A 12,757-nucleotide genomic window follows, 5' to 3' on the forward strand; every position below is an offset into this window, starting at 1 on the left:
TTCATACTGAGGCACTTCTAAACTGCCAGTAAAACACTGAGCGCTTTTGAAGAGCTTTCCAGGCGCTTTTGAAGAGCTTTCCATTCATTTCAATGGAGAGGGGTGTTTTTTCACCGCCCTGCCAGTGCTCTGCTCCAGTGTGAAAGCATTCATTGATTTTTAGACCCCTTTCACACTGAAGCGCTTCTAAACTGCCAGTAAAATATTTGAGCGCATTTGAAGAGCTTTCCAGGTGCTTTTGAAGAGCTTTCCATTCATTTCAATGGAAAGGGGCGTTTTTTCACCGCCCTGCCAGCCCACTGCTCCAGTGTGAAAGCATTCATTGATTTTAATAGAAATAGGTTTTCATGAGCTTTTCAGGCGCTTTTTATAGCATGAAAGCGCCTGAAAAGCGCCTCAGTGTGAAAGGGGTCTAAGACCCCTTTCACACTGAAGCTCTTTACATGCGCTTTGGCACTAAAAATAGCGCCTGCATAGCACCTGTAAGGCTCCTTTCACACTGGGGCGGGGGCGTTAAAGCACCGCTTACAATTACCCCCCTGCTAGCGGCCGAGAAAGGGTTAAAACCACCACAAAGCGCCTCTGCTGAGGCGCTTTGCCGGCGTTATAGCCGCGCCGTCCCATTGATTTCAATGGGCAGGAGCGGTGAAGGAGCGGTATACACTCCGCTCCTTCACCGCTCCAAAGATGCTAGCAGGACTTTTTTTCCCTTCCTGCTAGCGCACCGCTCCAGTGTAAAAGCCCTCGGGGCTTTCACACTGGAATTAAAGCAGCGGCACTTTCGGGTCGGTTTGCAGGCGCTATTATTAGCGCAATAGCGCCTGCAAACCGTGTGTGAAAGGACCCTTAAAGTGCCTCTCCTATCTCTCCAGTATGAAAGCCCGAGGCAGCATCTTTAGAGCGGTGTATACACCGCTCCCTCACCGCTTGTGCCCATTCAACTGAATGGGCACCGCTGCCGAACCGCCAGCAAAGCGCCGCTGCAGCGGCACTTTTCGGGTCGTTTGAACCCATTTTCGGCCCCTAGCGGGGGTTAAAACCGCCCCGCTAACAGACGAAAATCCCTGCAAGAACGGGTGCTGACACCCCAGTGTGAAAGAGGCCTTAGGCTACTTTCACACTGAGGCGGGCAGGCATCGGCGGTAAAGTGGCGCTATACTTCGCGCCGCTTTTGCCGTTGATTTAGCGGTGGTATTTGGCCGCTAGCGTGGTGGTTTTAACCCCCGGCACTGCCCCATTGTTTTCAATGGGAAGGGGCGCTTTAGGAGCGGTAAATACACTGCTCCTATAGCGCTGCAAAGATACGGCCTGCAGGACTTTTACGACCATCCTTTAAGCACAACGCATCACAACGCCTCGGGGTTTCACATTGGAGTGAATTTGAGCGGCTCTTTCAAGGAGCTTTGGAGGCGCTATTTTTAGCACTGTGTGAAAGTAGCCTTAGGGAGAAGAGTTGTTTTAGGCTGCTTTCACACTGAGGCGCTTTGCAGGTGCTAAAGTGCTAAAAATAGCGCCTGCAAAGCACCCCCAAAAAGCAGCTCAATTCACTCCAATGTGAAAGCCCCCGACGGCTTTCACACTGGAGCAGTGCGCTTGCAGGGCAGTCAAAAAAGTCCTGCAAGCCCCATCTTTGGAGCGCTGTAGGAGCACTGCAAACCCGCTGGCGCTTTGTGAACGGTTTTAACCTTCTTTTTTTAACCTTTTTTCGGGCCGCTAGCGGGGGTTAAAACCTCCCCGCTAGTGGCCGAAAAGCACTGCTAAAACGACGGTAAAGCAGTGTGAAAGTAGCCCTACATTCCTAAGACCCCTTTCACACTGAGGCACTTTCATGCTTAAAAAAGTGCCTGAAAAGCTCACAAAATCTTTTTCCATTAAAATCAATGAATGCTTTCACACTGGGACAGTGCACTGGCAGGACGGTGAAAAAAACACCCCTCTCCATTGAAATGAATGGAAAGCTCTTCAAAAGCGCCCAAAAAACTCTTCAAAAGCACCTAAAAAGCTCTTCAAAAGCACTGTGTTTTACTGCCAGTTTAGAAGCTCCTCAGTGTGAAAGGGGTCTTAAGCTTGGAGCAACTGCCACCATGTTTGGAGCATAGCACTGGCTCCACTTGTGATAAGGGGATTATAAAATTCACCACAGGGACATAAGGTAGCAAAATATGATCATGGCCAACGCTGCAAGAAATTGGGGAGTGAAGGGCACAGGGACAGGAAGGCATCTTCCCCACCATGGTAGCAATGGGGTGGATTTACTAAAGGCAAATAGACTGTGCACTTTGTAAGGGCAGTTGCTCCAGAGCTTAGTAAACAAGAGGAAGCTCTGCTGATTTCCATCATTCAATCATGTGCAAGCAAAAAAGCTATTTTTCATTTTCCTTTCATGGTATTCTTTGCAAAGTGAAGCTTCCCCTCATTTACTAAACTCTGAAGCAGATGCCCTTGCAGATTGCAACTGCACTTGCACAGTGTATTTGCATTTAGTCAATCGACCCCAAAGTGTAATGCCGCGTACACACGGTCGGACCTTTCGAACGGACTTGTCCGACGGACAACCCGATCGTGTGTGGGCTTCACCGGACCTTCAGCGGACATTTCCAGTCGCAAATCTGACAGACTTTAGATTTGGAACATGCTTCAAATCTTTACGTCGTAACTCCACCGGACCCAGAAATCCACTCGTCTGTATGCTAGTCCGACGGACAAAAACCGACGCTAGGGCAGCTATTGGCTACTGGCTATCAACTTCCTTATTTTAGTCCGGTGTACGTCATCACGTACGAATCCGTTGGACTTTTGTGTGATCGTATGTAGTTAAGTCCGTTCGTTAGAAAGTCCGCCACAAGTCCGTTGAAAGTCTTTCGGACAGGTTGTCGGACTTTTGTAGCCGAAAAGTCCAACCGTGTGTACGCGGCATTATAGTATGTCTGCTGGAGAGACTTCCCATTAATTCCTGTCCTGATAAGCGAAATCTCCCCAACAGGTACATTTATGGCAACAAAAACCAAGGCTCTATACTAAACCAAATGAAAAGTTCCACCTGGAGTTGGATAGCAAGAAAACAATAGCCCACTACCACCCTGGAAGGCCTGGAGTATCTTTTCTGTATGGATCCTTGCCTAATTCTCAAGTATGTGTTTGGTGTCTCCTCTACATTCCTGGGCACTTGCCATATTTTATCGGGGCGTGTCTGGATTTATACCTCGGCTAATGGCTTTCTGGGCTTTGGTCTCCAGCCACTTACCTCGTATGTGTTTGGTGTCTCCTCTACATTCTGGGTAAACTGCTGGCTTTTGCCCCAACAAGCCGAATTTACACGAATGCCCCGTACACACGGTCGGACTTTGTTCGGACATTCCGACAACAAAATCCTAGGATTTTTTCCGACGGATGTTGGCTCAAACTTGTCTTGCATACACATGGTCACACAAAGTTGTCGGAAAATCCGATCATTCTGAACGTGGTGACGTAAAACACGTACGTCGGGACTATAAACGGGGCAGTGGCCAATAGCTTTCATCTCTTTATTTATTCTGAACATGCGTGGCACTTTGTCCGTCGGATTTGTGTACACACGATCGGAATTTCCGACAACGGATTTTGTTGTCGGAAAATTTTATCTCCTGCTCTCCAACTTTGTGTGTCGGAAAATCCGATGGAAAATGTCCGATGGAGCCCACACACAGGCGGAATTTCCGACAACACGCTCCGATCGGACATTTTCCATCGGAAAATCCGACCGTGTGTACGGGGCATTAGGCTAACAGTTCTCTGGGCTCTGGTCTCCAGTCACCTACTGATTTATAGGAGTACTGGTAGCCTACGAGCCATGATATCTCCTGTTGAGAGGAGTCTGCTCTCTCTTCCCTGCAATGGCAGCCTACAGGGAACAGGGAAATGGGACGCCCTCTAAGAACAGACCTCCTGATGGTGTCATGTGCCTCATGTCGGTCATGTACTGTATTAATCTGTAAAAAAAGAAAAAAAAATAGACCAACAACTTTTTTCCCCCAGATCTGGCATTTAGGAATTGAGGTCTTCCTGGAAGTTAGCCTTCCCAGGGGGCATCTGCGCTTAGAATGAAATAGGGAAAATTCCACATTAAGGCTAGAGCTGATCATCATAGGAATTAAATACATTTTAACTATGATCATCAGCTTTATCCAGCGATCATAATTTGAAATTTTCCAGATCCACGCTATTATGAAAGAAGAACATCTGTCCCTTACATCAGTGGTCAGTGGGAAGAATACTACCCTTACATACATAATCATTGGTGTTGGTTACTTACATGAGAAACAAGAGGGAAAGCTCCACTGACCCCATGTTGCTGACTTGACCATGTGGCTTTGGTGCCAGAACTAAGCACGTACAACAGGAGACGTAGCTGCTATTGCTCAAGGAGCTCCTAAGCACTCTCAGGAGGAAGCCTGGATGATAAAGGCTGTTATGAAGGTTCAAGAAAACAATCTACCACAAAGAGAAGTCATGTAGGGTACAATCACACCTCAACCAGCTTAGATCAGAATCTAAATGTTGCTACTCATCACTTTCTTCTAGAAATTTGCCAAGTTTGTGATTGGATTCCCTCCCCTATACTATCATCTTTATTATACAAGATGCCCTCCCCCATTATTACACAGGACCCCTCGCCAATACAACCTCCATCATTACACATCCCCCATACTATACCCGTCATTACACAGGAACCCTCCCCCATATTGTCCCCGTAATTACACAGGATTCCCTCCCCCATCATTACACAAGACCCACTCCCCCATACTAACCCCATAATTACACAGGACCCCCTCACCAATACTGCCTTCAATGATTACACAGGACACCTTCACCAATACTACCTTCAATCATTATACAGCACCCCCTCCCTTATACTACCCTTTTCACAACACAGGTTACCCTCCCCATACTACCCCCATCATTATACAGGACCCCCTCGCCAATACAACCACCATAATTACAGGACCCCTTCCCCTATGCTACCCCCCGTTATTACACAGGATCCCCCCCCCCCCATGCTGCTCCCATCATTACACAGGACCCCTTCTCCTATACTACCCTCATCATTACACAGGACCCCTTCTCCTATACTACCCTCATCATTACACAGGATCCCCTCCCCCATCATTACACAGGATCCCTTCCCCCATCATTATACAGGACCCCCCCCATCATTATACAGGACCCCTCCCCCATCATTACAAAGGATTCCCTCCCCCATCATTACACAGGACCTACTCCCCAATACTATCCCCATCATTACACAGGACCCCCTCCCCTCTCTCCACAGACCTCTGCATTTCCCCCCGCCAGCGGTCTCACCTTGATAGTGTCCAGGGGATGTCAGGCGACCAACAAGGCACATCCCTACGAACCCTCCAGTTCTTCATTGGGCTGTAGTCTGCAGGTTGTCGGATATGATGAGGAAGGGTCGGTGTTACTGTGTCCAGGACAGACAGGCTCACTCCCCGGAGAAGGTTTACCTTACCGAGCTGGTCAATCACCACACAGGCTGCAGACATAACATCCAACCAATCACTGACGCCCTCAAAATTCCATTCCGCCATCATCTTCTGAGCAATAGTGGGCAGCACAGGCTAAGGGGCAGCTGCTTTGGGCTCCACAACAATGACTGAGCCTGGGACAGCTGCCCCTTTTGCCCCGTGTTAAAGATGGCCCTGCATATAACACACCGAGAACACTCTTAACATTTCTGTTGCCAAGTTTATTTTTGACATTTTTTTTTTCTTTTTAACATTTTCAACTAGCACGGGGGTCTCTTCATCTCACATCCTTGTCTGTGTAGTTCACTAGGTCACTCACTTGCCCTAGTTTCCCATATGTATGTTTGTGCTGACAATCATAATAGGATTTGTGTTCTTACTGTAAATGTATTTCTGCAGTACATGGATGGACATGGAATTCAGAAACAGCCATGTTTTACTGCAGCCTACAGGAGGTCTGAAGAAAGGAGGCTTTATGGCGCAATGAATAACATGAGTATACATGGGTATAGTGAGGTCAGCAGAAAGTTGTTAAGTTCCAAATGGAACTTACAGGGCAACTTCCTGCTAGCCTCACAACACTTGATGCACCTCTGGAGAGACTGAACTACCTCTAAGTAAACAGATAGAACAGGAGGGCAAGCTTTAATGCCGCGTACACACAAGCAGACTTTACGGCAGACTTTGTCCTGCGGACTTTTCGACGGACTTTACGACGGACTTTCTGAATGAACGGACTTGCCTACACACAATCAACCAAAGTCCGACGGATTCGTACGTGATGACGTACGACCGGACTAAAACAAGGAAGTTCATAGCCAGTAGCCAATAGCTGCCCTAGCGTCGTTTTTTGTCCGTCGAACTAGCATACAGACGAGCGGACTTTTCGATCGGACTTGAGTCCGTCGGATAGATTTGAAACATGTTTCATTTCTAGGTCCGTCAAACTTTTGAGAAAAAAAAGTCTGCTGGAGCCCACACACGATCGAATTGTCCGACGGACTCAGGTTCGCCGGACCAAGTATGCCGTAAAGTCCGGTCGTGTGTACGCGGCATTAGTGTAGTACATGTGCATATGTGTTTATTTGAGACAAGGGCAAATGGCAACGCACATGAAACCTGCCTGGCTCATCAGCAAAGTGAACAGCTTCACTTCCAATCCACTCTACGTTCCACAGGGACCCCGCCGCCTTCTTGATGCTCCATGCTTCCAGAGAGATTTAAAAATCTCTAAGTAAACAGATAGGAGAACAGGAGGGTGCACTCTAAGTGTAGTACATTATGTATTTATTAGCGACATGGACAAATGGCAACTCATATGAAAATCTGATCAAAAACTGGCTCATCAGTAAAGAAGTGAACAGCTTCACTTCAAATCCACTCTATGTTCCACAAGGGACCCCGCTGCCAGCTTGCTGTTCTGTGCTTCCTTCATCCAAGATGAAACCAGGCCAGACAACAGGACACTCCAGGCTGCTCTTTTTTGGGACAGGCTTCCCCCAACTCGCGTACCTCCAGCCGAGATACAACACTGATTTTTCTTCTAATTATGTAAGGTTTCTTTACTATATTCCTCACCAGTGACATTCACTACTGCACTTAGTCTGGTGCCCCCTGGTGTGTTTTCTCGACCTTACCAAAATACCACTGACTGACCCTAGACTGAGGTACCCTGCTGTGGTGAATCTGCTCATCAGAGACTTGCTCTTTGCTGATGAGCAAGTTTTTAACAAATTTCACGTGAGTTGCCATTTGTGCTTGTCTCTAATAAATACGTAATGTACTACACTTAGAGTGTGCCCTCCTCCTATTCTCCTACAGGAGGTTTGGACAATGGCAAACAAAGAATAATTGTAATCCAGTCCCAGAATAACCCTTATGCCCCGTACACACGGTCGGATTTTCCGATGGAAAACGTCCGATCGGAGCGTGTTGTCGGAAATTCCGACCGTGTGTGGGCTCCATCGGACATTTTCCATCGGATTTTCCGACACACAAAGTTGGAGAGCAGGAGATAAAATTTTCCGACAACAAAATCCGTTGTCGGAAATTCCGATCGTGTGTACACAAATCCGACGGACAAAGTGCCACGCATGCTCAGAATAAATAAAGAGATGAAAGCTATTGGCCACTGCCCCGTTTATAGTCCCGACGTACGTGTTTTACGTCACCGCGTTCAGAACGATCGGATTTTCCGACAACTTTGTGTGACCGTGTGTATGCAAGACAAGTTTGAGCCAACATCCGTCGGAAAAAATCCTAGGATTTTGTTGTCGGAATGTCCGAACAAAGTCCGACCGTGTGTACGGGGCATTATGCCGCGTACACACGAGCGGACTTTACGGCAGACTTTGCCCGACGGACGGGATTTCGTCGGACAATTCGATCGTGTGTGGGCTCCAGCGGACTTTGTTTTCTCAAAAGTTGGACGGACTTAGATTTGAAAGATGTTTCAAATCTATCAGACGGACTCGAGTCCGGTCGAAAAGTCCGCTCGTCTGTATGCTAGTTCGACGGACAAAAAGCCACGCTAGGGCAGCTATTGGCTACTGGTTATGAACTTCCTTGTTTTAGTCCGCTCGTACGTCGTCACGTACGAATTCGACGGACTTTGGTTGATTGTGTGTAGGCAAGTCCGTTCATTCACAAAGTCCGTCGTAAAGTCCGTCGAAAAGTCTGCCGGGCAAAGTCTGCCGTAAAGTCCGCTTGTGTGTACGCGGCATTACTCTACTCAGCAAACCTGTTTTGCGAAAAAGCAGTACTAAGAGCCACAGCAATAAACACAGAGGGTGGGTACTGTGTCCCTCAATGGACTCCAAGAAATTGATTTTACTGTAAGTACCACAATCTTATTTTTTTTTCTCGTCTTATTGATGGACACATGAATTAAGAAATAGTCGGGACATCCAACAGCATTCCAACTGAGAGGTGGGCAACAGCAACTGACATGCCTTTATGAAAGGACTGGTAACGGTCTGCAACACAGAATCACCTAAAGGACCAATACCCAAATCTAAACCAAGTGAGATGAAGTCCCCTGCAAGGCAGGAGAAGCTGCCAACGACCAAGGAAAGGCCACAGAGCATCAACCTGACACCCAATACCAGGATTGAGGAGATCACTGCCAAAGGGATGGGACTTTAACCGAAAATGCACTGAGACTGAACCAGAGAGAGGCCTTAAAAACAAAAACACACCAAAAAAGGGGGAAAATAAGGGACCCACAACCTGATGTGGTTGCCAGGAAAAAAATATTTGGGCAAACCCCCAAAGGGAATCTTAGACAAGAACAAAGCTACAAGAAATGGCCAGGTCTGCATGCAAAAGCCCAAGCCGTATACTGTCAATCCTTAAGATTCAGAGAAGGACATGATAAGGAGGTTGACTGACTAAGCAACCAATTTCACTAATGAGATATTCAAAGAATGTTAGAATTATCACAGCCCAATGGCCCCTAAGGATTGCTAAGTGACCCCTGAGACTAGAGAACTCAATGGTACAAAAAGAATGCTAGCAGTGCTTGTATTCAGCAAGAGCTGAAGCAAAGGTTCCAAGGACACTAGCAAAGAACTGAATGCATACTGGGTAAAGGAGGGTTTCTATGAGGTCTGGCTTACAGTTATTCTATTTGTCAGTGTTCAAACCTACTGCAGGCAACAGTATAACCCAACTTTTTTGTATTCCTGTGCCCTTCAATGACTAAGGCCGCGTACACATGGGTGGACTTTTCGACCGGACTTGTCCGACAGACTTTCCAGCAGACTTTCGACGGACTTCCGACAGACTTTTTAACGAATGGACTTGCCTACACACGATCACACCAAAGTCCGACGGATTCGTACGTGATGACGTACACCGGACTAAAATAAGGAAGTTGATAGCCAGTAGCCAATAGCTGCCCTAGCGTCCATTTTTGTCCGTCGGACTAGCATACAGACGAGCGGATTTCTGAGTCCGATGAAGTTACGACGTAAAGATTTGAAGCATGTTCCAAATCTAAAGTCCGTCAGATTTGCGGCTGGAAAAGTCCGCTGAAGGTCCGGCAAAGCCCACACACGATCGGATTGTCCGCTGGATTTGGTCCGTCGGACAAGTCTGGTCGAAAAGTCAGACCGTGTGTACGCTGCATTAGAGTTAACTTATTTCATACATTCTGATAGGGGCGTTGGTGTTGTGGATGGGAATATCAATCATGTTTTCACTTCACAGAAATTACCCACCACAGACAAATTTATAACCCAATTTGGGCCCTGATCCATAGTTTAGGGAACACTGATTAAGAGGAGAGTTTGCATACGTTTGGCCATATAGTATATATACAGTGCCTTCAAAAAGTATTCATACCCCCTTGAAATTTTCCATATTTTGTCATGTTACAACCAAAAATGTAAATGTATTTTATTTGGCTTTTATGTGATAGGCCAACACAAAGTGGCACACAATTGTAAAGTGGAAGGAAATGATAAATGTTTTTCAATTTTTTTTATATATAAATATGTGAAAAGTGTGACGTGCATTTGTATTCAGCCCACTTTACTCTAATGCCCCTAACTAAAATCTAGTGGAACCAATTGCCTTCAGAAGTCACCTTATTAGTAAATTAGGTCCACCTGTGTGTAATTTAATCTCAGTATAAATACAGCTGTTCTGTGAAGCTCTCAGAGGTTTGATAGAGAACCTTAGTGAACAAACCGCATCATGAAGGCCAAAGAACACACCAGACAGGTCAGGGGTAAAGTTGTGGAGAAGTTTAAAGCAGGGTTAGGTTATAAAAAAAATATCCCAAGCTTTGAACATCTCACGGAGCACTGCTCAATCCATGTTCCGAAAATGGAAAGAGTATGGTACAACTGCAAACCTACCAAGACATGGCCGTCCACCTAAACTGACAGGCCGGGCAAGGAGAGCATTCATCAGAGGAGGAGGAGCTGCAGAGATGTACAGCTAAGGTGAAAGAATCTATTAGGAAGAAACTGCTATGCCACGTACACACGACCGGTTTTGCCGTCGGAATAAACTCCGCAGGTTTCTCCGACAGAATTCCATTCAAGTGGTCTTGCCTACACACGGTCAACCCAAAGTCCAACCAAAGACCGACCGTCCAGAACACGGTGACGTACAACATTTATGACGGGACTAGAAAAAGGAAGTTCAATAGCCAGTAGCCAATTGCTTCCCTCTCGTACTTGCTTCAGAGCAAGCGTTGTTTTTGTCTGTCTGAGTGGCAAGAAGAGACATTGTTAAAAGAAAGCCATAAGAAGTCCAGTTTGTAGTGTGTGAGAAGCCATGTTGGGAACACGGCAAACATTAGGAAGAAGGTGCTCTTATCAGATGAGACCACAATTGAAATTTTTGGCCTTAAAGCAAAATGCTATGTGTGGTGGAAAACTAACACTGCACATCACCCTGAACACACCATCCCCACTGTGAAACATGGTGGTGGCAGCATCATGTTGTGGGGATTCTTTTCTTCAGCAGGGACAGGGAAGCTGGTTAGAGTTGATGGGAAGATGGATGGAGCCAAATACAGGGCAATCTTAGAAGAAAACCTGTTAAGAGTCTGCAAAAGACTTGAGACTGGGGCGGAGGTTCACCTTCCAGCAGGACAACGACCCTAAACATACAGACAGAGATACAATGGAATGGTTTGGATCAAAGCATATTCATGTGTTAGAATGGCCCAGTCAAAGTCCAGACCTAAATCCAATTGAGCATCTGTGGCAAGACTTGAAAATTGCTGTTCACAGACGCTCTCCATCCAATCTGACAGAGTTTGAGCTATTTTGCAAAGAAGAATGGGCAAAAATGTCACTCTCTATATGTGCAAAGCTGGTAGAGACATCCCCAAAAAAGACTTGCAGCTGTAATTGCAGCGAAAGATGGTTCTACAAAGTATTGACTCAGGGGGGCTGAATACAAACACACTTTTCACATATTTATTTGTTAAAAGTTTTGAAAAACATTTATCGTTTTCCTTCCACTTCACAATTATGTGCCACTGTTGGTCTATCACATAAAATCCCAATAAAATACATTTACGTTTTTGGTTGTAACATGACAAAATGTGGAAAATTTCAAGGGGTATGAATACTTTTTCAAGGCACTGTACATCTTTCTTTTCGTGACTGGGACTGTAATTCTCACCAGATGCTGATATCAAATGTGGGACTTTGGAACCTCTACTTATAAGCCCAGAAGTGTAAGAAGGTTTATTAGCAGGCTAGAAAATCTGTGTGATGGCAAGTGTCTCCAACAGCCAGGGGTCTTCACGTTTTCATTCATTTCATTGACATTGTTATGGGCAGTCTTGTGGAAAGAAGGATGGTTAATGCCATTGATGAACTCTACTTCTGAATATACTAGTTACCTCGTTGTTATGCTGATCAAGTATTGTCAGTTCTTTGTAAGGCCCTAATTAAACTATGGCTCTCCTTATATGGGTGATATCAGCATCCTTATGTGTACAAGTTAGAGGCAGCCAGGGAAATAGCATTAGCCAGAGGAGGTCAGAAAAGGAAGTCAACTACTGTATTGGTAAAAAAAAAAAGAGCATCCTGGAAAATGTTGTACTTGTGCTTGTCCCCTCCACAATATTATACAGCTTATGCAAAAAGTGAACATACCCATCGCACCTTGTTTTTTTTTTCCTGGTTCAGTTCTGCTTGGCTATTATATCCTGTGGTGGAGGAGTAGCCAACCATGGCTCCTAACTGAGGTGATGTGGCCAACCATGGCTCCTAACTGAAGCGGCGTGGCCAACTATGGCTCCTAACTGAGGCGATGTGGTACCCTTTTATTATAGGAGGGCAGGATTCTTTAAAGAAGAACAAGGGAATAATGGTCTGCTTTAAAACCAAATGTCAACTTTAACTATTTCACTTCAGAACAGTGTTGTCACCATGTTACAGGGAGTGTTGCCAAACGTCAGTATTTTTACTGGCAGCCAGTAAAAGATTTTTTACTGGCTTTTCTCATGACAGTAAATGCTAGTGACAGGAAAAGGTTGCCAGTAATAAATATGGCCGTGACGCATGCGCAGTTCCAGTCTGGAGCCAGCGAAGACCATCCGAGTGCCTGCTAGAGGGTGTTCGGGCAGCGCCGGTGGGGAGCGGGTCTGGGGGAGGTGATGCCTGAGTGTGTCTGGTAATGTCATGGTGCAAAGGAGCCAGGAGGAGCGGCCAGAGCATCGTGTGCAGATTGGCGGAATGGGAGAAAGGCAAGCTGGGAGCAGGACT

The sequence above is a fragment of the Aquarana catesbeiana genome, linkage group LG04, assembly GCF_042186555.1.
Source record: "Aquarana catesbeiana isolate 2022-GZ linkage group LG04, ASM4218655v1, whole genome shotgun sequence".
Taxonomy (NCBI): Eukaryota; Metazoa; Chordata; class Amphibia; order Anura; family Ranidae; genus Aquarana; species Aquarana catesbeiana.